General features: G+C 43.3%; 1 protein-coding gene across 3 annotated transcripts in view; it reads right to left on the bottom strand.

Moving 5' to 3' along the window:
• The window catches only part of LOC134609190 (mitogen-activated protein kinase kinase kinase 3-like), a 123,608-nt gene extending 100,823 nt beyond the window's left edge, over positions 1-22,785 (bottom strand). For 2 of the 3 annotated variants that reach the window (XM_063452725.1, XM_063452726.1), the window contains exon 1: positions 21,743-22,785. The gene's annotated coding sequence lies outside the window, so the exon portion shown is untranslated. Of the gene's footprint in view, positions 1-21,734 lie in introns of all 3 variants that reach the window. The other variant, XM_063452727.1, reaches the window with a different exon arrangement.
• Positions 22,786-23,694: the final 909 nt, after the last annotated feature.

The following is a 23,694-nucleotide window of genomic DNA, read 5'->3' as shown; positions in this document are numbered from 1 at the left end:
TAATGTGCTGGTTACTGTGTCAGCCTATAGCTGCAGACAGACATCTCCTCATCAGCAAGATCCCCTTGGGTAGTTACTGGTTACATTCATCACACAGGGTGATAGGAAGTGATCTGTAAACTGTATAGTGAGGTAGCTCAGTTGGTAAGTTCCCTGACTACAGAGGCTGTTAAAAAAATATTTTTTTTAAATGCAAGATCACAGGATCAAATCCCAGCAGGGTCAACTCAGCCCTTCATTCTTCTGAGGTTGATAAAATGAGTACCATCAGTTTGATAATAACAATGTCTTTTATTATTTAGCTGCTGATTGGGTTAATTCTGAGTAAATATGAGTCTAACTGGGAGAAATACTAGTTATTATATTATTCCACTGCTGTGGTAAGTTTACACATAGCCTGGCTCATTGTTTAGTGATCTGGACTAGTCACAGTCAGGTGGTCTGCAGCTCAGCTCTCTCAGTACAAGTTGGTGTGGCGGACCGCCAATCAATGCTTCCTATTGCTCACCAAGCACTACACTAGACACCATAAACACCGCAGCCAGTGTTGGGGTCTCGAAGTCCTCCAACCACCCTGGACCCAGGATCCAGCTCCCAATCCAGAGTGTAAAGCATGATAGCTCTTACAAGAGCTAGTGATTATAATCCAAAGGAGTATAATGAGTATAGAAATCCACAGAGTGAATATAGCTGTTCCCTCCACACATGAGACGAGGCTCTATGTTGAGGGTGAAGAGGAAATGCTTTAATGGGAGCCACATACAGCCTTATTATATGCAACTCCCCATGCAAGGGGTCTCCGCAGGGCCGGTGCAAATAATTTTGGGTACATAGGCGAAGATGCATTTTTCCGCCCCCCCAAAAACATCTTCACCTGTGTGCCTCTTAACCTTAGTCCTGCCAGGTACAGGAAACAGAAGTTCCTGTACCACGGTACATTCCGCTTGGCCACGCTACAGTCAGGGGTGTATAAACACTGACAGTCACACACACTCAATGACAAACACACAGATGTCTCTGACAGCCAGACTCACTTATCTGACACACTCATTCATTGACAGACACTCACACGCACACTGACACACAAACACTGACAGACTCATTGACAAACACACACTGACAGACACACTCACTCACACACACTGACAGACACACACACAAACTCACAGACACACATACTCACACACACACTGACAGACACACTCACATGCACACACACACATACACACACAGTAATTAATAATATAAATTTAATTTAAATTTCCCACCCAGCCTCCCTACCTGGAGAGCTGGCGTGGGTCTCTCATTGGCGGTCCAGTGGGGCTGCTGGGAGGCGTGCGGCTGAATTGGATTCCGAGGCGGCGAGGGAGCTCTGATCTCTCTGATCTGCTCCCTCGCAGGCGGTTTTCTGATGCCGCGGGAGCCGGAATATGACGTCATAGTCCGGCTCCAGCAGCATCAGTAAACAGCCTGCGAGGGAGCAGGTCAGAGAGATCAGAGCTCCCTCGCCGCCTCGGAATCCAATTCAGCCGCACGCCGCGCCGGGGATCCAGAAGGTGACCTGGCAGGAGGGAGCACTTCCCTCCTGCCAGTCACTGGAATTTTACGCCCCCCGAGCCGGTGCGCCCTTAGGCGGCCGCCTGTGCCGCCTTATGGACGCGCCTGCCCTGGGTCTCCGGATACATATTACAGGGGCATTCCCCACTGGACCTGAGAGGAGACAACAGTAAAACATACACATAATTACATTAACTTTCAGGTCCAGGACACTCCCCTATGTATGAGAGATAATGGAGTCAGGAACTGAACTAAACTCCATTATCTCCAGGCACAACATACATTTTAACAACACCCTCAAAACACATGAAAACCCCACAAAAGTCACATCCCCTGATAGCCCCGATCTGGGGGACCAACACAAAAATTATCCAGATCGGTTCAGGGGTTCGGGATTTCCATGGAAGTCATAATTTTGACCGACCGTGCACATGGTCCTATGCCCAAAACAGTTCCAGGGAACTGCCAGTCTCTCTTTCTGGAGTACAAAAGTACATAAATCACATTAACAGAGCATTTTAAAGTGCATTGGGCAAGGTATATTACAGGGTCCATAGTCCTGAGGCAGGAGCCCGTGGCGAGGCTCTGTTAGCCACAGTTGGGATAGCAGCCTATGAATGCCGCATGCACAAGTTGGGCAAAACTGATGCAAAAAGTCCAGAATACAGCATTTCGGCTAAATGACAAATAGCTGCAGTTCTAAACCACTATCAGAACTGCGATCAGGATCAGGATGTTGTATGCACCTTAATATTTTCAATCATACAAAGTTGTGATGGTGGTTAAAGTGTCCCTTTAGGCAGTAAAAGTACATTTTAATATTTTTGGGAAACCCTTATGAATAATTTAACATTTTGGATAAACTTGTATTTATTATTTTTTAAAAATTAAAAATTATTATTTTCTTTAATATTTATTGCTATATATATATACACACACACACATATTTTATAATTTAATATTTTGACAAAATCATTTCAAAAGTGTATCCAAAAATATCAAATAATTTGAAAAGATTAAACAAAAATATTAAATCGAAGCCTTGTTCATTTTGTTAAAGCCTGAGCTTATCTTGCAGGGAATGGAACCTGTGACTCAGACAGGAGCCCTATCCACTGAACTTTCTCACTAGGTTAGCAGTCTGTTTTTCTTTTTTGAACTTGCTGACTAAGCTATTGCCAGGGAATTAATTTTTGGTACATTATACGAATATAGAAGTAAATAAAATGAAAGGAAAACAATTTGTGCAAATGTGTCCGGTGTTTGTGCCAAGTCACTGCAAGTTTCCCTTTTCCCTATAAAAAACAGTTTCCTAAATAAAAACAGGTCGACAAAAACAGCTTGGTTGGGCAAAATATGTGTTAATTTAGACCCTCGGCGTTTCCCGTTTCCAAAAAACAAGGATCTTGAACAGTCTGCCAGCAGATTTTATTTACCTCCACAGGAAAGGCCTGATTTATATATGACCTAAAACCTTCCACAACAAGTGTTGGAAATAATAACACGTTCAAAAAGTCATCTTGGTGTATAGATGCAAAAATAAATATCTGATTAAAGAGGCACGGTTGCAAAAATGTTTAACGAGCGTATATAAAGCGACAGTCTAAGCTCAAGAGACCACGAAATTCTGTTTTGCTTTGAACTTCTGTACAAAACAAATTACGCGTACAAGCTGAAAGTCTTTACAGTGATGTCTTTAAACTGGGAGCATTCATTTCATTAAATGAAGAATCGTTAAGATGTTTGTATATTACATTGTATATTATTTTTAATATATTGTTTTTGCATTACCAATATAATGTTCTAAACAAAGAATTGGGAGCATCCCTTTAAGTAAACACTGTTGATACTTTGCGATTTGTCGAGCAGGAGTGTAAATTAAAGCAAACAATCTGCCAATTGTTCGAGGAGGGAGGTGACACCACTTTAAATAATTAATGTGGAAATTGACGGGTTCTTTCTATTCTATTTTTAAATTGCTCAGCTAGCTCTCTTCTACACAAAATGTAAAGCACATAAATGACGTGTGATTTGGAACAGTTTTTAGTATTTTAGTAAGATTGCCAATGCCATGTAATGTATATCTATACAGATATGGTTGGATTTGCAATGCCATCCAACCAATGTACCCAGTCTGTCCGAGTGGGCACGATTAGCGGCAGTATGTGGGAACGCAGAACATTTTTCATTTATTAACATTATTAACATAATAATTAACAGTATTACTAGTTATGAAGAGCCAAAATATTCTATGGTGATCTGCAATATCTCACCCCTTGATTGACTTCCGCAACTGAACCTAAAATTCACTTTGAAATGCAGACATTATGTAAGCCTGCCAAATGGGTCTGTCTGTCAATATGAGAAAACAGGACAGGTATAGTCTTAAATAAATATCACAACATCACTCTGACAATAATATAAAACAGGTAACAGTTTCCACTGTATAAAAATAAAGTTAATCGTACATACAGGGAGTGCAGAATTATTAGGCAAGTTGTATTTTTGAGGATTCATTTTATTATTGAACAACAACCATGTTCTCAATGAACCCAAAAAACTCATTAATATCGAGGGGCGGAGCCTGACTGCCAAGGAAGCCAGACGTGCTCTGCTAGAGCTCCTGCATCTGGCCCCAATAAAGCGAGATTTACACCCGGGCCACCCATCAAAGAGACCGCAATAAGCACTCATGTTGCCAAGGGGTCTTCGGTGCACAGGAGGATACTCGTTGTGAGCCTGTCCGAACCCGGTACGCCCTGATAGTGGCCAGCGGCCTACACAAGCCTGAGCTCTGGAGAGACGGCCGCTCTCCGAGCTACTTCATATGCTGTGTGATCCCGGTGCACAAAGCTATCTTCTCCCCCCCCCCTCTGGACCGGCGGGGGTTATCCCGGTATCCACTGGCTGGCACCTCTGTCGACCTTACACAGCTATCTTACCACGACGCCTGCTCACGGCTGACTCACCTAAGATGGCGGACAGGCCTCTGCTCCACCAGCCGGACCTGAATCAGCCCATGGAGACACGAGGAGGGGCGGCTGAGTATGTGCTGGAGCGCATAGATGCGACCTTTGCTGATTTCTGGGCCAAATTGGAGGCTCTTATTGAAGCAACACCAAATGAATCTCGTGAAGGAGAACAACCCAGAGAGTCACTCCATACGCCTGCTAACAGCCAAGCGGGTCCCACGGGTCATCCTACTACACGAAGCGGCATGCATATGCATAACCGCCCCCCCCGCAAGGCTAACAAAGCGAGAAAACGCAAGAAGTCACAGCGACAGGCAACGCTCCTCCGACAGACCCAGCAACACGGACGCTGCTACCCACCTCGACCATGGAGATCCGGACTCCCTTGGCAGGAGCATCATGACCCAGAGGTAGTCCCAGTAAGCTGCATGGCGCACAAGAATGTCGGCCCATGGAGGTCACCATCTTTCCACGTTCGACGCCGCACACAGAAAGAGCAAGGAGGGGGAGGCAGAACCTACAGGGACTGATCCGAAAAAGCGACATACCTCTGTGCAAAAACCCACATGGAACACCCGCACGCTGCCTCCCTGGGAAGCCTGGAAGCAGTCTCCATCGGCCTTGCTACCTACAGGGATCGGATGAACGGAGATACGGGCCCCAAGAACGGGATAGGCTTGACCTCACACTGACAGACATTTACCAGTGACACCACTACCCGAGTGACCCGTGATACATGACCAAGGCTTAATTTAAGTGTTATGTTTCTCTTTTTGTTTATTTTTCTTCTCTCTTTTCACTTTTCCCTAACCATATTCTTAAAGCATTTCTTGAGCTGAGCAGGCTTTTAGTTTGTTTTTAGTTATAGCTATTTTAGGGGGATATCTGTGTGTGCAGGTGACTATTACTGTGCATAATTATTAGGCAACTTAACAAAAAACAAATATATACCCATTTCAATTATTTATTTTTACCAGTGAAACCAATATAACATCTCAACATTCACAAATATACATTTCTGACATTCAAAAACAAAACAAAAAAAAACAGTGACCAATATAGCCACCTTTCTTTGCAAGGACACTCAAAAGCCTGCCATCCATGGATTCTGTCAGTGTTTTGATCTGTTCACCATCAACATTGCGTGCAGCAGCAACCACAGCCTCCCAGACACTGTTCAGAGAGGTGTACTGTTTTCCCTCCTTGTAAATCTCACATTTGATGATGGACCACAGGTTCTCAATGGGGTTCAGATCAGGTGAACAAGGAGGCCATGTCATTAGATTTTCTTCTTTTATACCCTTTCTTGCCAGCCACGCTGTGGAGTACATTGAGAGACCTGGACGCGTGTGATGGAGCATTTTCCTGCATGAAAATCATGTTTTTCTTGAAGGATGCAGACTACTTCCTGTACCACTGCTTGAAGAAGGTGTCTTCCAGAAACTGGAAGTAGGACTGGGAGTTGAGCTTGACTCCATCCTCAAACCGAAAAGGCCCCACAAGCTCATCTTTGATGATACCAGCCCAAACCAGTACTCCACCTCCACCTTGCTGGCGTCTGAGTCGGACTGGAGCTCTCTGCCCTTTACCAATCCAGCCACGGGCCCATCCATCTGGCCCATCAAGACTCACTCTCATTTCATCAGTCCATAAAACCTTAGAAAAATCAGTCTTGAGATATTTCTTGGCCCAGTCTTGACGTTTCAGCTTGTGTGTCTTGTTTAGTGGTGGTCGTCTTTCAGGCTTTCATACCTTGGCCATGTCTCTGAGTATTGCGCACCTTGTGCTTTTGGGCACTCCAGTGATGTTGCAGCTCTGAAATATGGCCAAACTGGTGGCAAGTGGCATCTTGGCAGCTGCACGCTTGACTTTTCTCAGTTCATGGGCAGTTATTTTGCACCTTGGTTTCTCCACACGCTTCTTGCGACCCTGTTGACTATTTTGAATGAAACGCTTGATTGTTCGATGATCACGCTTCAAAAGCTTTGCAATTTTAAGAGTGCTGCATCCCTCTGCAAGATATCTCACTATTTTTGACTTTTCTGAGCCTGTCAAGTCCTTCTTTTGACCCATTTTGCCAAAGGAAAGGAAGTTGCCTAATAATTATGCACACCTGATATAGGGTGTTGATGTCATTAGACCACACCCCTCCTCATTACAGAGATGCACATCACCTAATATGCTTAATTGGTAGTAGGCTTTCGAGCCTATACAGCTTGGAGTAAGACAACATGCATAAAGAGGATGATGTGGTCAAAATACTCATTTGCCTAATAATTCTGCACTCCCTGTATAAACAACTTTTTAAATAGAATTTTTTTTTTTTTAAACAAAAAAAACCCTTAATTTAGCATTTTTTTTCCCACCGGAAGTTGCAGAGGATTGGGCAATGTAGTGGTGGTGGAAAAGTGATGATAAAATAATGAGTGTAAATAAAACATTGATTGGGCTGCCAGGATGCCGACAGGATTTATGTCACTGTTAAAAAGAAACAGTCTGGAAACTCCCTGATAGTGACAGCCCCTCATTCCTTCACCTCAGCAAATGCTACCGAAGTACTTTTTGGGGTGCGCAGGGCAAGTATAGCTAGGTAGGTGTAAAACATATAACATTCTTTCCATAGTGTCTGAATGCACAGCACCATGGGTTTTTAATTAATTTGCATGGTATGCCTTGGCTGTGTCAGGAACAGCCAGGCAAATAATGTAATTTAAACAATAAAAACTATTTTTATATTTTAGTAAGCTAACGGAACATGCACAAATCTCCAGACACACACACACATACTCAGGGCCAGATTAAGAGCCTAGTGGGCCTGGTGCTGACAATTATGATAGGCCTAATTTCAAAATCTTATTGACCAAAAACACTAAAACACTCCTACCTCCTTAGCGTCATGTATCTGGTGGAGATGGTGCTGGAGGGAAACTCGTAGGATGCAGCTATGAGAACACACATACCCTATGCTAATCTCACGCTTTCAAGTAAACCCATACCCCCTAACAGCAGTGTCCAGTAACTCAGGAAGTCTATGGATGGGGTAAAAGGGTGGGCCACTGACACAAATCACATAACCAGAAGTGCCGAAAGGGACGAACATACACAAAAATGGGGCATTTCTGTGTCCCCATGTCTCCCAATCCCTTAGTGTCTGTGTCCCCATGTATCCCAGTGTCCCCATGTCACTAGGACACTAGGGGACATTGAGAGACCTGGGGACACTGGGATACATAGGGACACTGGAAGACATGGGGACACTGGGTGACTTTGAGACATGAGGGGACACTGGGAGACATGGTGCACTGATACAATGTGATACATAGGGGACACTGTGATATATAGGGGACACTGGAGACTTGATAAAGACCTGAGTACAGGTCAAAACGTTGCAGTGTTCAATAAACCTGCTTAAATCTATCACAGTGAGTGCCTGAGATTCTTTTATACTAGGGGACAATGAGACACTTGGGGGCACTGTGAGACATAGAGGACACTGGAGACTTGATACAGGTCAAAACGTTGCAGTGTCCAATAAACCTGCTTAAATCTATCACAGTGAGTGCCTGAGATTTTATATTTCATACTAGGAGACACTGAGACACTAGGAGACATGGGGACACTGGGAGACATTGGGACACTGAGACACTGGGAGACTAGGAAACACTGAGACACTAGGGACAATGGCACACTATGGACATTGAGAGACACCAGGGACACTGGGAGACATGGGGATACTGAGATACTAGGGACACTCGCTGGGAGACATGGGGACACTGGGAGTGCCCCATGTCTCCCAGGTCTCAAAGTCGTCCAGTGTGTTTATCTCTCCCTATGTCCCCCAGTATCCCTTAGAGTCTGTGTCCCCATGTCTCCCAGTGTCCCAATGTCACTAGGACACTAGGGGACACTTAGAGACATTGGGACACTGAGACACTGGGAGAGACATGGGGACACTGAGATACATGGGGACATTGAGAGACTAGGGGACACTGAGAGACTAGGGACACAGACACTAGGACACAGAGACAATGGGAGACATGGGGACACTGAGAGACACCAGGAACATTGGGAGACACTAGGGACACTGGCTGGGAGACATGGGGACACTGAGAGACATGGGGCCACTGTGTCCCTAGTGTCTCAGGGTCCACATGTCTCCCAGTGTCCCAATGTCTCAGCGTCCCCAAGTTTCTCACCGTCCCCATGTCTCGCAGGCTTGGAGCTGCTGTCTGGCCTCTCGATCAGTGAGTAGAGAGAGGCAGGGAGGGAGATGCTGTAACTTCTTATCCCTGCCTCTCTCCACACCAACAGCTACCCCTACTGGCCAGTGCTGGTATTGCAGAATAATCTCTGTTTATACTCTGTTTATTACTGCAATATTACGGCACCGGCTAGGCAGCCTCAAATACCTGAGAAATACTTCTGAGAAATACCTGGCAACCATAAGAAATACATGAGAACTACCTGGCAACCTGCAGCTCCATCAGCCCCTATGTTAATCCGGCCCTGCACATACTACTGACATGCTGCCTGGGTGTTTAACAATTTTTTAATTTTTTTTTTTAAATGATAAAATAAAGAAATTGGCACCAAACATCCAGTCCGATTGTCCCTTCACCACTGTGTATAGGGAGTTTTTAAGTGTTGCAGTTCAGCTAGCAGGTTTTTCGTTTTACTTAAAGCTGTATAACTCACGAATAAGTTAATTCATGAAGTCCACGAATGACGCTATAGCATCCCGTTTATATCACCCTGCACACATAACTTCATTCTTTTTCATGAATGAAACCTACAGTGGATAGTAATAGCGGACGTCCCAGCTACCCCGTATATATAAGGTTTCACTACCATTCCATAAAGGGAGCAATTGGATTGGCTGAGCCACTTCCTGGTTTGATGAGATCTTACTGCACAAGCAGTAAATGAAGGAACATCAAAGGTTATTTCAAATTTATTTGTTTGGAAATTTATATTGAAATATTTGCATAACATACTTAAAAACACAGGGGAGATTTAGTTTAAAGCTGCTACCCTTTGAAAGACCAATGGGATAGAAAAAAAGACAGACACGTAATTATGGCCGCAGCAAGTCTTTCTTTTTTTTTTTGCATTTTTGTAAAAAAAAAAAATGTATTCATTCAATTTTCTTTTTTTTTCCCTTTCTGACTATCATTATTTTATTAACTTAATTATTTAAATTAATATAAATTGGATATAATTGGTGTTTTGGATGTACTGTAACAGGCTTTTTTGTTTTAAAAAAAAAAAAGCAGATAGATAGATACATGCATATTTTGCTTAAGACTTTCTTTACTTAACCCCTTAAGGACCAAACTTCTGGAATTAAAGGGAATCATGACATGTCACACATGTCATGTGTCCTTAAGGGGTTAAGCTCCCCAGCAGCATAACTTTCACATAGTAACAGGATAAACCAATCAGAAAAAAAGAACACAGGTAATAAAAGTCACTCTCCCATTTAGCTCTTCCTCTTTCTTTGCTGCTCCTCACCAGTACAGGTCAGGATGCCACTGTCTCACACTTTGTGGGGATTACTGTATTTTATCTTGGGTTTTTTCTGATATTTCTTTTTATTCTGTCATTTCTTATGGTTTCCCTTATTATATATCTGTTTTCTGAGGTACATACTGTTTTTCTAATACTTCTACTTTTCCTTTATATTTTTTCCTCCCTTACTTTACATTTTTTGCTCTGGTTTCTCTCAGGGTAATTTTCATAATTTTGTTTTGTTTCTTATTGTTTATTTTGTGTTGCTTTCATTTGTCCAGAATCGCAGCTGGCTTTTTTCCTCCCCGATTTTTCCTTCTACCTTGTGGCGGCCATCTGAGATCCCGCGCACTAGTGCTAAATCCTGGCAGCCATCTTGGATCCCGCACGCCTGTGAGAGATCGCGGTGGCCATATTTTGGAGTCTGCGATCCGTGCAGGCTTTCTAGTGCGCACTGATCCCCTAGTTTGTGCCCTGCTTGTGGCCGTCTCCCGCAAATCGCTGGGTGCTATGTGATGCACCTAGCCTTACCTTAGGCAAGGTCATCTGTCTCAATGATTGTTGTTTGCTCTGGGAGGATTAAGGTTTTAATTAAAGTATAAGTGATTAGTACATTGGGTCATTAAACTAGCTTGCACACATTGCTATGAATCAGTCTGCTTTTGATAGTTAGTATATCATCCTAACTCCATAGAGTTTTTTTCGTATATGTATTGAAGGTTCCTGCAGCTGTCTCACGCACTGCTGCCACCCTTACTTTACCGTCTGTATCACAGGATTAATATTTATTATTATTTACCAGCATTACTCTACAGGGTTTAGAGGGTGAGCCCCTCTTATTGGACCCTTCACTATAGCAGAGTGGGTACTTCTGCCACAATACCTATACTGGGGTAAGCCCTCATATTGTTATAACTACACTAAGCCACTTCTACATCCAAGTGATATTGTAAGGGGTGAAACCCCTATATTTATTTATGACCACCCTATCAGGTATATTTATATTGGTCACTGCATGGTTTCGCTGTCCCTGGTACAGCTATCTGATTGGCCCGCTTTGTCTGTGCCCCATTACCTCCCTACTGGGTATATATACACTCGGAGGATTTTTCTACTGGGTCAGCCCCAGTTATATATATGTGACTAAATTTATTAAATATATGATTTTGCACACTGGTCCCTGTTTCTAATACTCGCCTATTCTGCCCCTCAGGTGAACTGGCTAACGTTATGGATTCCGCTCAAGACCAGAATCTCCGGGCGCTTATTAACGCAGCAGTGGCTGCTTCTATTGAAAAGGCCCTAGCACGGGTCCTTCCCTCGGATCCTAAGGACAAACCTTCCCCCAAGCCACTACGCTCTGCAGAAGAATCTGATGACTCAAATTCCCCCAAGGTGCGCAAATTGGAAAGGGGAGAGGTTACCTTCTCCATTTCCCGACGTACGGAATCCGATTTCTTCTCGGCTTTCTATCCGTATTTTTCCAATTTCACGAAATTATGCGTGGCATCTACCCTCTCTCGTTACTCAGCTGTTACCGCTTCCCTCCGTTCCTCTCCCTCTGGTCAACTATTGGTCTCATACGTTCGCCTCCATGCCCCAGTCTCAACCACCACCCTGGCATGTTGGATCAGATAGTTACTCTCCTTAGCGGGGGTCGAAGCTTCCTTTGGGGCGCATTCGGTCAGGGGGGCGGTGGCCTCAGGTGCATTTATGGCAGGTGCTTCTCTACACGATATCCCCAAATCCACGGATTGGTCCCGGGAGGAGACTTTCCACAATTTCTACTTCCGTCCGGCTGTGCGTTAAAACAGCAAAATATGAAGCCTCCTGTCATGTTATAAAATTTTAGATTTTGCTAGCTTTAGTGTATCTTAATTTTATTAATGGCGGGAGGCGAATATTTCCCACCCTTTCTTTTCCCTGTCCCTTTTCTTTGCTTCATCAGGTAAGACTTCTGGACAGTGGGGTGAGTACGCTTGCAGTTCTCTTATAGCATGTCTGGTTTTTTGTTCAGTTAGTAACTATAGCTAGTTAAACTCTGCATTTAGGAGTCCAATTCTCCGATGAATCCCTCCTTTCGACTCTCTTCTTTCGTTTCGGTTTAAAAGACCTTCCAGTGCTGAGATTCAAGACGGTTCCTGTTAATCTTGGACTCTTCTGAGACTTCATTCCAGTTCGTTCATCAGTTCCTGTTTGATTCGTGTCGCAGCCAGAAAGAGGAAGAGCTGATTGGGGAAGGGACTTTTATTATCTGTGTTCCTTTTTTCTGATTGGTTTATCCTGTTACTATGTCAAAGTTATGATGCTGTGGAGCTTAAGTAAAGAAAGTCTTAAGCAAAATATTCGCCTCTGACAATAATAAAATTACGATTATATTACTAAAGCTAGCATAATCTACAATTATAGCGCATATCACTAACATACGTGTTCTTTTTCGTGAAAAGTGCAAAATGTACTTCACACAAGTACACAGAAGAAAATAAGTTAAAGGGACAACTTTAGCTTAATGAAGCAGTTTTGGTGTATAGAACATGCCCCTGCAGCCTCACTGCTCAATCCTCAGCCATTTAGGAGTTAAATCCCTTTGTTTATAAACCCTAGTCACACCTCCCTGCATGTGACTTGCACAGCCTTCCATAAACACTTCCTGTAAAGAGAGCCCTATTTAGGCTTTATTTATTGCAAGTTCTGTTTAATTAAGATTTTCTTATCCCCTGCTATGTTAATAGCTTGCTAGACCCTGCAAGAGCCTCCTGTATGTGATTAAAGTTCAATTTAGAGATTGAGATACAATTATTTAAGGTAAATTACATCTGTTTGAAAGTGAAACCAGTTTTTTTTTTTCATGCAGGCTCTGTCAATCATAGCCAGGGGAGGTGTGGCTAGGGCTGCATAAACAGAAACAAAGTGATTTAACTCATAAATGACAGTGAATTGAGCAGTGAAATTGCAGGGGAATGATCTATACACTAAAACTGTGTAAAACTAAAACTTTATTTAGCCAAAGTAATTTAGGTGACTAAAGTGTTCCTTTAATGTGCGTATCTTGCACAGTCGTAGCAATAGCGATAACGCTTTTTTCGAAAAATGATGAACAGATGGTATTTTCTGTCCATTTTTGAAGTAAAAGGGTTACTATGTGACGCAGTCTGTGACTGTATTTTGTGGAAGTATTTGTACTGTGCACACGGGATGCAGACACACCACATTACACATTACTAATGGGGAATGGAAAAACGGGCTTGTTTAAAGAGAACAACAAGTCACCTAAATATACTTTACTAGCCATAGTCCCCTAAATACATTTCCCATGATGCCCCGCTGGCCTAATTGCTGAAAAATGAGGGTATATATAGTTATTATTACATTTTATTCCTTGTAGACAGATATGTCTGTGCAGAAGCATTATGTGAGCTCCCACAATGCCGAGTGCGGTATCCCTTAATGCAATGCAAGCTAACCAATAAATTACATAATTATATATGTGATTTTTTTATTATTATACAAGGCAAACAATAAATAGTAATTGACCCCAATTATCTAATGCATTAAATAGATAATGTGTGAAAAAATATACAGAAAAAAAAAAAGTAAAGTAAAAAATGAAAACCCAGATCAGAAAGCTGGTACACTGGAACACAAAGTGTCCACAACTGGAAGGCTCCTCCTCCTAGACCAGGAACATACCCTTGTCCCACAGAATTTTGCGAATTCTCCATATTTTTTTAATTTGGGTCACTTTTTGTTTAAGGGGTTAAGGTATCCCATTTATTAACATCAACATAATTTTTCCACCAGAAAACTATCCTTTTTTTTTTTTTGGAGTTCTCGTACATTACTTGTATCGCAGAGAGCGGTGCAGAATACTCGCAGAAAAATAAAATGTCAAATATCTATTTTTCTTTTTGACAAACATTTAGAAACCTTGATATACCTCCCTCCCTCCAAGGCAAGGCACAATGACACATGCTTCATTCCACGCCTACATAGAGCCAATGATTAAGAGTCAGATCCAGGTTCGAAACATGTCAAGTTCTGCTTTCCTTGTATTGAGTTATTTGAATGACCTAATCCGATGTTACTCAACTTTGAAGAATCACATAAAAGCAACCAATTCCACAGAGCCCCATGTATTATAGGCTGCCTATGTGAAAGTTCATTCATAAAGTGATGGTAAAGTAACCTTCTTGCGAAATTCTAGCTAAAATTGTGTAATCGTAACTAGAGCAGAGTTGTTGGACAATTTTTTTAAATCCACTTTTTTGGTGTCAGTTCAGGTTTCAATACATTGCAAGTCACGGTTTACTAAAATAGATCCCTTTAAATTGTGTTCGTTAAACACTAAATTTGTAGTAAAAAAGAAAATTCACGACAAAGTGCAAATCGGAGACTATAGCTAAGCTGCAGAATTTTTCAAAATCATCTCATTTTGACGAAATTGTGCATTTTTTTGTATTCACTCCAATTTGATAATTAGCGACTTTTGTTGGCAAGATACTTAGAACAAAACCTCTTTATCTCTTATTTAGAGGTATCTTGAGCACTGTGTGATTTTTTTTTTGTACATTTACTTTCTGAAATTGAAAAAACAAAATGTGTGATAAAAATGTTAACGTCACATCAGCTGATGTAAAAAAAAAAATATATATATATATATATATATATATATATAATGCAAAAAATATGTACTCATATATACTCACCTTCTGGTGACCTCACCTGGATGATGTTTTGCCAATCAGGGGCCACTCATGCTGCCCTGTGAGGTCTGTCCAGAAGGGGTTTATGTATAAGGAGTTTAACCCTTAAAGGACCACTCTAGTGCCAGGAAAACATACTCGGTTTCCTGGCACTAGAGTGCCCTGAGGGTGCCCCCACCCTCAGGGACCCACTCCCGCCGGGCTCTGGGGGGAGGAAGGGGTTAAACGTACCTCTTTCTCCAGCGCCGGGCGGGGAGCTTTCCCCCTCCTCTCCTTCTTCCTTGCAACGTCATCGGCTGAATGCGCATGCGCAGCAGGAGCCGTGCTCGCATTCAGCCGGACGCATAGGAAAGCATTTACAATGCTTTCCTATGGACGCTTGCGTGCTCTCACTGTGATTTTCACAGTGAGAAGCACGCAAGCGCCTCTAGCAGCTGTCAATGAGACAGCCACTAGAGGTTTTGGAGGCTGGATTAACCCTCAGTATAAACATAGCAGTTTCTCTGAAACTGCTATGTTTATTTAAAAAAAGGGTTAATCCTAGAGGGACCTGGCACCCAGACCACTTCATTAAGCTGAAGTGGTCTGGGTGCCTAGAGTGGTCCTTTAAGAGCAGAGGTAGTCATCACACAGGGTTAACTGCTCAATAAGCTGATATAAGTTATATGCGTCTGCTAACAGTGGTTCACAGACTGGTTCACAGTTTAGTGAACTGAGCCGTATGGAAATTTCAGGGAGGAGAGAGAGAATCCTACGATGTAGGATGGGCAGCGTATAAATGCCGCATACCGATCTTTGACAGAATGAACACAGGCTGTCTGAAAAAATAGAATTCCAGCTATGAATGACAGCTGGGGGACAGACGTACAGACTTACGAGGTTATTAACACCAGATTTTAACTGGATGAATAAAATTCGGTGAAAATGACAACATTCCTACCGCACTGGGAATTCGTAGTATTACTAAACCCAGATACGGATGGAATTCCGTCTGTCTGGCCTGATATGAAGCAGTTGTATGGGTGCATTAGGTGCTGGATTACAATCGCCGCTTTCACATCTGAATCCTATACAAAGGTTTACAAAGAGCCAGCTTTAACAAAATTCAGTAGGGTGCACGTTAGCAAAATTAACATTATTTTCCTTTTTTTCAAGTGAATTGATTATTTGAGGAACGTTTGTCCATTGGGCTAGCAGCCATAGGGCAAACAGTTAAAAAAAAAACAACCATGCGGCGTAAAGGTTAATTATGGTCTGCTGTCCGTCGCTTGCTAGCCATCTGCCACATGAAATAGTTTATATAAATAGCCTGTAGGGGTCATTATTACTATAAAGGTATACTCACATGGCATGGCATAGGGAACGTGGAGGCATCCTGCTGGCAGAGCATGGAGCCTGGGGGCAGAAATCTCCCTGCAGTTCTTAGTCTGCTCCCTTGCGCGGCCTGCTGTGATACCGAGAGCCGAGATATGATGTCACTCCAGCCCCTGCATTACTATGCAGCGCGTGAGGGAGCAGAGCAAGGGCTTGAAGATTAAACAAGATTACACTAAACCCCAGGAAAATGATCCACTCCAGCTCTAACAAAGGTGGACAGAAAATAGAATAAAAAACAAATATATGTGAGTGTGTGAAGAAATGTGTCTGTCAGTGAGTGAGCGTTTTTAGGTTTCTGGCCCCTCTCTGATGGCATTGGAAAGGGTTTTTTTCACTGACCTTTTTTCCCACGCCGTGCCAGTCTTGACATGGCTGGATCCAATGGCTGAGTTCATCAATATTGCCGATCTCAGCCAAGCCAATGCTTCCCCCGTAGGAAAACATTGGGAGGCTATCGCTAACGCCTAACAAAACGCCGTTCAGCGCCAATCAGTATCTCCTCATAGATATGCTTTGAATCCATGCATCTATGGGGAACATTCAGCACCTCCATGCAGAGCGTGGAGACACTGAACGTCAGTGCGGAATACTGTGCAGCCCTGCACTAGGAAGCACCTCTAGTGGCCATCTGAGTGACTGTCAGTAGAAGTGTTACAAGGCTCTCTGAAAAGGCAGCGTTTACATTGCTCTACCGACAGGGACAGGATAGACTATATTAAGCTGTAGTGGTTCTGGTGACTATAGTGTCCCTTTAAGATATGTATTTTTGTCATTGAATATGAAACATTCTTAAAAAACATAAACAAAAAAAAACTGGCTCCTAACTTTTTTAGCTGGCTCCTAGATTCCAAGCAAATTTGTCAAGGCCTGGTCTATAATATAGATTATTGAGTAGTGATAGGCTGGGAGTCCCTTTAAATGTATGCCTTCAACATTCTGACATACATCTCATATCAGCGAGGGGATCTATGGCAGATTGCAAACTTAGTGTAAACAGTCAACTAAGGTATACTATAAAATGTTATCTGTTAGTACACGGCTTGAAATTTTTTCTTTGAATCTAGGAGCCAGCTAAAAAAGTTAGGAGCCAGGTTTTTTAATCTTACAAAGCATTATTTTCAACAACAAAAATTCAATTCTTAAAGAGACACTAGAGTCACCATGAGCACTACAGCTTAATGTAATGGTTCTGGGTCTATAGCGTGTCCCTCCAGGCTTTTCAATGTAAACAATTACTTTTCAGAGAAAAAGCAGTGCTTACACTGCTGCCTAGTGATACCTCTAGTGGCAGTAACTCAGACAGCCACTAAAGTGCTTTCTATCCCAGGGCTGCACAGTAGGCAGCACCTACATTCAACACCTCAACACTCTGCATGGAGGCGCTGAATGTTCCCCATAGATATGCTCTATGAGGATATGCTGACTGGCAGCGTTATGCAGTGCACGCACAGTAGCTTCTCAGTTGGATTGGCAGAGATCATCAATCGTGATTATCTCAGCCATAGATTTGGGCCCAGCTGTTGGCGGGGGAAAGGTGAGTATAAACACCATTCCCACGTGATCGGAGGTGGGGCTGGTCACCTAAGCACAAGCTCACACATACACTGACACAAAGATGCACATATACATTGACAGACAAACACACATGCTGACAGACAGGCACACACATGCACCCTCGCCGTCAGCCTACACAACGTACAACTGGCTGCCTGCCTGCCTGCCTGCCTCGGAGGGACTCACCAGGACTAAATTTATAGTCTTGTTTTAGGGGATAGAGGAGAAAATCATGAAAGATACATGTTAGAATGAGGGAAATATTAAAAGGACACTATAGTCAACAGAACAACTACAGCTTATTGTATTTGTTCTGGTGAGTCCCTGCAGGCTTTTTGCTGTATACACTGTTTTTTCTGAGAAAATGTTTACATTACAGCCTAGTGATACCTCCACTGGCCACTCATCAAATGGCTACTAGAGGAGCTTCCTGGGGCAGTGCAGGACACTGCAGCACTGCTATTCAGTGTCTCCACCCTCAGCATGGAGACACTGAACTTTCCTCATAGAGATGCATTGATTCAATGCATCTATGAGGAGATGCTGATTGGCCAGGGTGGAGTTTGGTTCTGCTCCCCCCCCCCCCCCCCCCTCCGCCTCCTTGACAATCTCAGCCAATCCAATGCTTTCCTATGGGAAAGCATTGTGACTTGCTGAAATCATCCAAGTAGACAGATCGGGGCAGAGCCAGCAGCAGCAGACTCGAATAAAGGAAAGACTTTCTATATTTAGGGGGACAAGGGAGGGGCCAGGGGGGCTAGAGAATGTTTTTTTCAGGAATACCTGTTTGTGTTCCTGGCCCTATAGTGTTCCTTTAAGAAATGATATAGGGTATCTTCCATAAAATAATCCCTTGTTGGACATAGCCTCCAGTCAATCTGTACGGAATACAAAATAGAACTTAGTATAATATGGAGGACAAACGCGGTTTTGGGTGGATTGATAGCAGAAGTATGGATTTTTAAACCAGTGCGGTTATAAGGTACAATACTTTACAAGGTGTACGTGTAGTTTCTCCAATTATGCTGAAATAGCTATTTTATTGTCAGAATGAGTGTGTTTGACTGATAATTGTTTTAATTCCCTTATTGTCTCACTTCTCCCAAGAAGCTGTGAATTGACACATATGACATGATTTTCTCCACATTTGGGGCCCGATGTGGATGGTATTTCGTCTAACACATTTTGTATTTGTGGGAAGAGATACACAGGAGGTGCTAAGTGTACCGGTGTCTCTTTAAACTCGGCCTTTGTTTCGAAGTTAGAATAGAATGTATGATTGCTTTGAAATGTGATATTTAGCAAATAAACCAACATGAATGCTATATTATTAATTATATAACAACAACCTATTCCTGTTATTTTGCAAAGACCCAGAAACGGACAGATCCGGTGGGGATCTTTTTGGATGATAGGTGCAGGGGAAGGAGGCTTTCTTTCCTCTTGCCATCCCTTGCGAACGCTGCAATGTTTAGGCTGCAGATCCCTTCGGGCCCTGACTCTTCACATTACCCTCATGCATGCGCAAGATTAAAACACAGAGGTCTATGGAGGATCCTGCAAGATAATCCACAGAAAAGGCTTGAAGCACACAGCTATCATTCAAGATGGCTACTGGAATTGGACAAAACTTTACAAACTTTACCATAAGACACCGTAGTCCCTACTTTGTCTTAGGATAACTTTGGATTTTGTTGGGATTTTAGTAAAATCCCAAAACAGCCTTAATCAGGATTTCATAAAGAATATAAAGTGACAGATATGTTTTAAATGATGCATACTATTATTTGGTACAAGTTGGGTCCCCACTCATAGCTCATTTTAGTAATGTGGGATCCAGACTAATAACACAAGGTTTTGGATTTACTCTGCATTTAGTGAATAGCCCTGTAATATATTCACCCAATATAATGACCACTTATTGCCTCAAATTATTTATGCAGAAAACACGTCTTCTTCTCTGGCTCTTTAAGGGTTAATAGTAAGACATTATCTGTGGAACACCAACTCCGCTGAGGCCTGGAACACGCTGTATCATAAGTATTTCACAAAACACTGCGAATCAACCCGAATATAAGCACAACTGTGGCAGAAATCAGTCAGGATTTCCTTTACTTTGTGGAGTTTTTCTTCCAAAAGCAATCGTGTTTGGGGGGTGGTGGTATTTCTGGGGAATAACTATATCTTATTTCTTAGGAAAAAAAACTTTTAAATAAACCGATCTGTTGCCAAAGCAACAAAACATATAACATTATAATACTTAAAAAAAAAAAGGAGGTTCCTTCACTAAACTGTGATTTGTTATAAATGTAAAGGGACTCACAATAGATTGGTTATGGTGGAAGTAAGCCCCTTGCACCTTCCCATAATCCTGTGTCAAACCATTTACAAACTGTCTGACACCAACTAAGAGTACCCGAAGCACCTACAGCCTCCCTCGCTCGCCATATTGCTACTGCTGAATTTATTTTGTCTAATATGTAATGGTAATTTCAACTTAATTTTAGCAGTATTCATTGGCTAAATGCGTCAGCTGGGTTGCTCTCAGCCAATCAATGCTCTACAAACTTGCCCGAAATTTACATTTTTAAAACAAAACTCTTAATTTCTGCATTACCAACCCAGCGGGCCATGGTATGGAGCAAGTAGCCTACTAGAACCACTACAATGGACTGTAGCATTTATGATGCTCAGTGTCTCTTTGACAGTCACACCAATGAAAAATGGACCCACAATCATCTATAACTTGTTAACCCTTTTTTTTTATGTGATGCTTTCATTTTTTTCTAAAAATGTATATTAAAAATGTAGCAAGTGACATCACAATCCACGTCAGTACCTGGCACAGCCATGGCATACAATGCAAATGACAAAGAGAAACAGGATAGCTTGGTTTCTCCTCTAACAGCAACTAAATGCAATGGCATTAAAGTGTAACATTTATGATAGCAAAGATTACATTTAGTTTAATTGACCAAACGCCACAATTAACATATTTTCCAAATATAAGAGATAGGTAGACAGAATATTGAAAATCCCGTGAAGTTACGGTTCTTCTTTAAATCAGAATTTTAAATTATCAACATAGTTAATTTTGGAACATTTTCTATTTTAGTAATTTTAGCATGAATTCTCAATTTCCAAGTCGCTAAACGCCAAACTGGAAAATTAAAAAATAGAATTGCAAATTTGAGGTTAAAATAGCCGTTTTATGATTGTAACTGATTTCAGATCAGCTGTTTTGCCTGCATTTTACATTTCTAAATAGCAGAAGTGGAACATTCTCTGTCAGCTTTCAATTTGGACACTTTCACCTTAAAACAGAAATTCTCCATTAGTAAACAACCCTGCAAGATACATTACAGTAACCGACCATGACTGCAAATACTTTGCCAAGTTGCCATGTTTTCCTGGACACCAATCACTGCCAATAAAAGCAGTACATAAAAGCAGTACATGAAAAGTTCTCCCCTTTAGTATAGAGTATTCACATGCTGCAAAAGAGATCCAGCAGAATATGAATTCTACAGACTGAAGGATAGCACTTTCCATGCCTTAGTCTGTCTGCAGGAAGAAGTGATGTCTATCCAGACTCACCATTCACTGGAGGGGTTAAACCTATGATAGTAATGGATGTGATGAGAGAATTGGGATACAATCTTAGTAAATAGTGTCCTTTGCCAGCTGTAATCCCTCTCTCTCTTTCCAGAACAGGTCAGACCTCTCATATATAGCTGTTAACCCTTTCAGTGCCAGCCTGGCAGGCTGATAGAATTCCTACCATAGTAGAGTATATGAACCTGATGCCCAGCTGGTGTACCTACCCTGTTGCACTCAAGGGGGTAGGTACAAAAGGGAGGCTGGCAGTGTTACATAGGAAGATCAGCTGTTACAGGACTACAACTCCCATGAAGCTTTGCCAACCTGTAGTCTGAGTCTGCAATTATCAGTCTAATGATTGGACTCTTTTACTGCATTACCCAAGAGACACAATGTGTAATGATCACTCTAATAAAAGGGGTCGGAAGGGGGGCTGTTAATTGGATATCGGGAAGGAGACAAGCTACTCACCCTGACTTCCTGCTTGGAGATCAGGGCCCCCAATAATCCTCCACAAAGTGTGGGATCTGGGCCCCAATAATCCTGCACGAGGTGGGGGGATCTGGCTCCCCTGTAATCCTATAATAGGGGAGATGAGGGTCCCCAGTAATCCAGCACCAAGTGGAGAGATCAGGATCCCCCAGTAACCATCTTCATACAGTCAGGGATCTGTGTATCCCAGTAATCCTGCACACAGTGTACCCCAATAATCCAATACACAGAGGGAATATCAGGGGCCCCAGCAATCCTTCATAAAGTTGGGGTGATCACCAGAGATCAGGGTGTCCCAGTAAACGGCACACAGTTGTGTGACCATGCAGAGAGATGGAGGTCCCCCAGTAAACCTGCACACAGTGGGGTCCTCATGCAGACAAATCGGGGTGTCCCAGTAATCCTTGCCACAGTGGGGTCCTCATGCAGACAAATCAGTGTCCCAGTAATCCTGCACACATTGGGGTCCTCATGCAGAAAAATCAGGGTTTCCTAGTAATCCTGCACAGATCAGGGTCCCTCGAATTCCTGACCACAGTGGGGTGCTCATGCAGTTACATAAGGATCCCCCACTAATCCTGCACAGAGTGGGGGACACATTCACAAAGATCCAATTATTCCTGCACAGATCAGGGGTCCTCAGAAATACTGCACAGAGTGGGGTGACCATGCAGGCAGATCAGTGTACCCCAGTAATCCTTCAGACAGATCAGGGTACCCCAGTAATTCTGCACTCAGATCAGGGTACCCCAGTAATCCTGCAGACAGATCAGGGTACCCCAGGAATCCTGCAGACAGATCAGGGGTGCAGCAGTAGGTGACAGCTCAGTCCTGGGACAGGAAATCTGTGAATTCCACTACAGCTACAGTAACTGCAAACAAAGTATCCGAGATCTGTAAAGTTCCCAGCGGGGGGGAGGGGCAGTGATGGGTCCTGGGACCCCCTTTACTGCGCAGAGAGTTGGAGCCAATGTGAGCAGCTCAGAGCAGGAACAGAGTGGGGAGGGGGCAAGAACTATGATGTCAGCAGATCTGCCCCAGATTCAGGAAACTGTGATCCACAGACAGGGCAGAGACTGACCAGAAACTTACAGCACAGCCACCAGCTCAGCAGGGGCGCCCTCCTCTGGCTGCAAGTAGGTAATGCAATAAATACATTATAAATAGAATTAGACATGGTTATTCAATAAAGTTAGAATTCAAAGTGAATTTGAAATGTAATAATAATAAATGCAATAATTACATTAGAGGGTTAACTCCACGTCTAGCGGCTGTCTACCAGTACCAGACAGCCACTAGACGCTCTTAAGAGTCGTTAGGCGACTTTTGGTCACCTGACGCTGGACATCCTCACGCCAGGGGTCAAGTCCTGGGTAAAAAAGTGCAGGAACTCACCCCAGATCCACTCCCCGCCCCCTCCCCCCCCCTCCCCCCAAAAAAATTATACGCTTGTATGCAGGGGCTGAGTAAGGGCACGGGGCTGAGATGGGGGGCAGGAGCTGAGGAAGAGGGACAGGAGCTTAGGAGGGTGGGGGGGGGGGGGGGGGGGGGGAATGGGCTGAGGAAGGGGACATGGGCTGAGGTAAGGGATAGGGGCTGAGGAAAGGGACAGGAACTGAGGGGCTGAGGAAAGGGACAGGAACTGAGGGGCTGAGGAAAGGGACAGGAACTGAGGGGCTGAGGAGGGGGACAGGGGCTGAGGAAAGGGACAGGGGCTGAGGAAAGGGACAGGGGCTGAGGAAGAGGGACAGGGGCTGAGGAAGAGGGGCAGGTGCTGAGGAAGAGGGGCAGGGTTGAAGAAGAGGGGCAGGGACTGAGGAGGGGGACAGGGGCTGATGCTCGTATGCAGGGGCTGAGTAAGGTGGACAGGGGCTGAGTAAGGTGGACAGGGGCTGAGTAAGGTGGACAGGGGCTGAGGAAGGGGACAGGAG

This window comes from Pelobates fuscus, chromosome 4 (assembly GCF_036172605.1).
Source record: "Pelobates fuscus isolate aPelFus1 chromosome 4, aPelFus1.pri, whole genome shotgun sequence".
NCBI classification, from domain to species: Eukaryota; Metazoa; Chordata; class Amphibia; order Anura; family Pelobatidae; genus Pelobates; species Pelobates fuscus.
This window is presented reverse-complemented; position numbering and strand designations above follow the sequence as displayed.